A 3,384-nucleotide genomic window follows, 5' to 3' on the forward strand; every position below is an offset into this window, starting at 1 on the left:
TGTTTGTAGACACTCTGACACCTAACATAGAATAAAATTCAGAACCACATGCAAAGGGATTTGTGACTTTTTATACCTGGGGTCACCAAAAAGTTCTCACTATAACTCTCCTGATGTGATTCTCAAATCTTTTTCATATATTACATCTCTTGCCCAAATAAATATGTAAATTTTAATATATGAAGGAAGAAAATATTAAATAGATGGCTAAATTCCTAGCTTTTTATCTCTAGATCTTTGATTTGGCCACAATTCAATAAATAGTATCTAAAATATTTGTTTTTCCTATTTACCATATATGTCTTGTTAATTTCACATCTGAAATAAGTTAGTGGGCATGTCTTGGTATAGTTTTAATCATGTTATATCCACACCAGCAAACCATAATCACTAGCTGGTGTTTGTTAAAGCTCTTAATGATCAGTGTGCTAAGGTTCTAAGAAATCTGATATTAAAAGGGGTCTTGGAGTCTTAGATGCTATTTTCACCACTCATTTTTGCCCAGTTTTATAGCAGGCAGGAGACCTATTAAGAGTGTGTCAAAAGTTTGGAAAATTAATGGAGTAATTGGTTTCCTAATTTGAAAGATAGAAAATAACACCCTGCTCTTTAAATATATTTATCTATCAGTTGATATTTGGGTATGGCCAATAGATAGGCTATTTTAAAAAGTATGGCCTTTTAAAAATAGCCTATCTGTTACAGAGTAATCATCATAGGTGTTCCTGATAATAAAGATTAATTTATTTTTATCAAAAAAATAAGTTGTAGGAATGGTATAAGGAGTCTGTCATCTATAGGAAGTAGAATGTTCTCTCCCTAAGAATTTATGGCTTTTCTCAAAGTTCTTGTTTGCTTGGGCAATAATGTAGTTTTCTTTTGCATTATATTCACTATATCTTAGTCTTTATATTTCACCCAAGAGTCTTTACATTTTCATGCTATCCAGGCTCATTCACAAGCACAGACATATAAACACACACATACAAGGGCATACATAAGCATACACACAGACTCTCAAAAGTACCTACCACATAAGTCTGCAACCTCGAGTGAAGTTTTATAGTGAACCCTGCCCCCAGCCTCATTTGGAAGTTGGGGAAGGAGGGAAGTGGAACTAGGGAGAGACAGAAGACCACTCCTCCAGCACTCTGGAGCCATTTAAAATTAAGAAATGGGTCAACTCCTAGCATATTACATCATAAAGTTTCCAAGGTTTTAGGAGTTTTAAGTTTAAAAACACAAAATCGGTCCTGTTATTTTCAGTTCAGTAGCCATTTATTGAACCATTACATTGGGCCAAATAGTGCTAGGTTTTGGGGATACAAAGATGAAATGACTTTGTTGCTGCCCTTAAGATGCTCACAGGATGATGGGAAAGACAGATACAGAGACATGTAACTACTAAACAAATGTGGTAAGTGAATAGATATGCAAGAGTTGTTAAAAGAGCACAGTCCCTGAATCCAGGTGAGAATCTGTTATGCAACCCAACCTATTCATCTTATATCTACACACACACAAAAGAATAACTTTCAATGCCTTAGAAGATTATTGGAGCAAAATGTCTATTAGCCCCTTCAAATCACTCCTCCCCTCCTAAAACCTCTGCCTGTTAAATAATGCTATATTTTGTCTGATAACTATAGTTTCCATTCCTTTCATCCTGCTTTAAAGACAAATTTTTAGACTGGAACCCTTGTATCAATAGTCTTCTTTATTGAAGGGAGGGAGGGAGGGAGGAAGATTTTGCCTCTTTTGTTTTTTACCACTGTGAGATATGTGAGACCCAGAGCTGATAAGTGGCAGAGCAGGGCTTTAAAACGTGGGAGAGATCTTTTTGTTTTAATTAGATTTGTGGGCTTACAGAGCAATCATGCATATAATACAGGATTCCCACATATCACTGTAATATTAACACCTTGCATTAGTGTGATACATTTGTTACAACTGATGAAAGCACCTTTTTGTAATTGTACTATTAATTAGAGTCCATGGTTTAACTTAAGAGTTTGCTGTGTTGCTCAGTTCTATGGTTTTTTTTAAAAAGGATTTTATTCTAGTACCATATGTACAACCTAGCATTTCCCCTTCTAACCAAATTCATATATATATTTCAGTGCTGTTAATTACATTCACAGTGTAGTGCTACCATAACCACCATCCATTACCAAAAAATTTCCATCGTTCCAAATAGAAACTCTGTTAGAGCTTACTTCCCCATTCCCTATCCCTACCCTGTCCTCTGGTAACCTATATTCTAGAGTCAGACTATGAGTTTGCTTATTCTAATTATTTCATATCAGTGAAATCATACAATATTTGTCCTTTCGTGTTTGGCTTATTTCACTCAAAATGTTGTCTTCAAGGTTCATCCATTTTTGTCACATGTATTTTTTTATGGCTAAATAATATTCCAGTGGATGAATATGCCATATTTGTTTATTCATTTGACGAGCACTTGGGTTGTTTCTATCTTTTGACAATTTTGAATAATGTTGCTATGAACATCAGTGTACCAATATCAGTTTGAGTCCCTGCTTTCAATTCTTTTGGGTATATACCTGGAAATTGGATTGCTGGGTCATAAGGTAATACTATATTTAACTTTCTGAGGAACTGCCAAAGTGTCTTCCATAGGGGCTGCACCATTTCACATTCCCACCAACAATGAATGTCCCTATTTCTCCACATCCTCTCCAACACTTGTAATTATCCATTATTAAATAGTAGCCAGTATAGCAGTTATGAAATTATATCTCATTGTGGAATTGATTTGCATTTCCCTAATGTCTAATGAAGTTGAGCATCTTTCCATGTGCTTTTGGTGATTTATATATCTTCTTTGGAGAAATGTCTATTCAAATTGTTTGCCCAGTTTTTAATTGGGTTGTTTGTCTTTTTGTTGTTGAGTTGAAGGATTTCTTCATATATTCTGGATATTAGACCGTATCAGATATGTGGTTTCCAAATATTTTCTCCCAGGGCATAAGTTGTCATTTTAATTTCAAGATAAAATTCTTTGAAATGCAAAAGTTTTTAATTTTGATGAGGTCCCACTTATCTATTTTTTTTTCTTTTGTTGCTTGTGCTTTGGGTATAAAGTTTAAGAAACCATTGCCTAAAAAATGGTCCTAAAGATGCTTCCCTAGGTTTTCTTCCGGGAGTTTTATAGTTCTGGCTCTTATATTTAGATCTTTAATACATTTTGAGTTGATTTTTGTATAAGGTGTGAGGTAGGGGTCCTCCTCTGTTTTTTTGCAAATGGAGATCCAGTTTTCCCAGCTCAATTTGTTGAAGAGACTATTCTTTCCCAATTGAGTGGTCTTTGCCTCCTTATCAAAAATGAGGTGACCATAAATGTGCAGGTTGATTTCTGAGCTC

Source organism: Choloepus didactylus, chromosome X (assembly GCF_015220235.1).
Source record: "Choloepus didactylus isolate mChoDid1 chromosome X, mChoDid1.pri, whole genome shotgun sequence".
In the NCBI taxonomy this organism is placed as follows: Eukaryota; Metazoa; Chordata; class Mammalia; order Pilosa; family Megalonychidae; genus Choloepus; species Choloepus didactylus.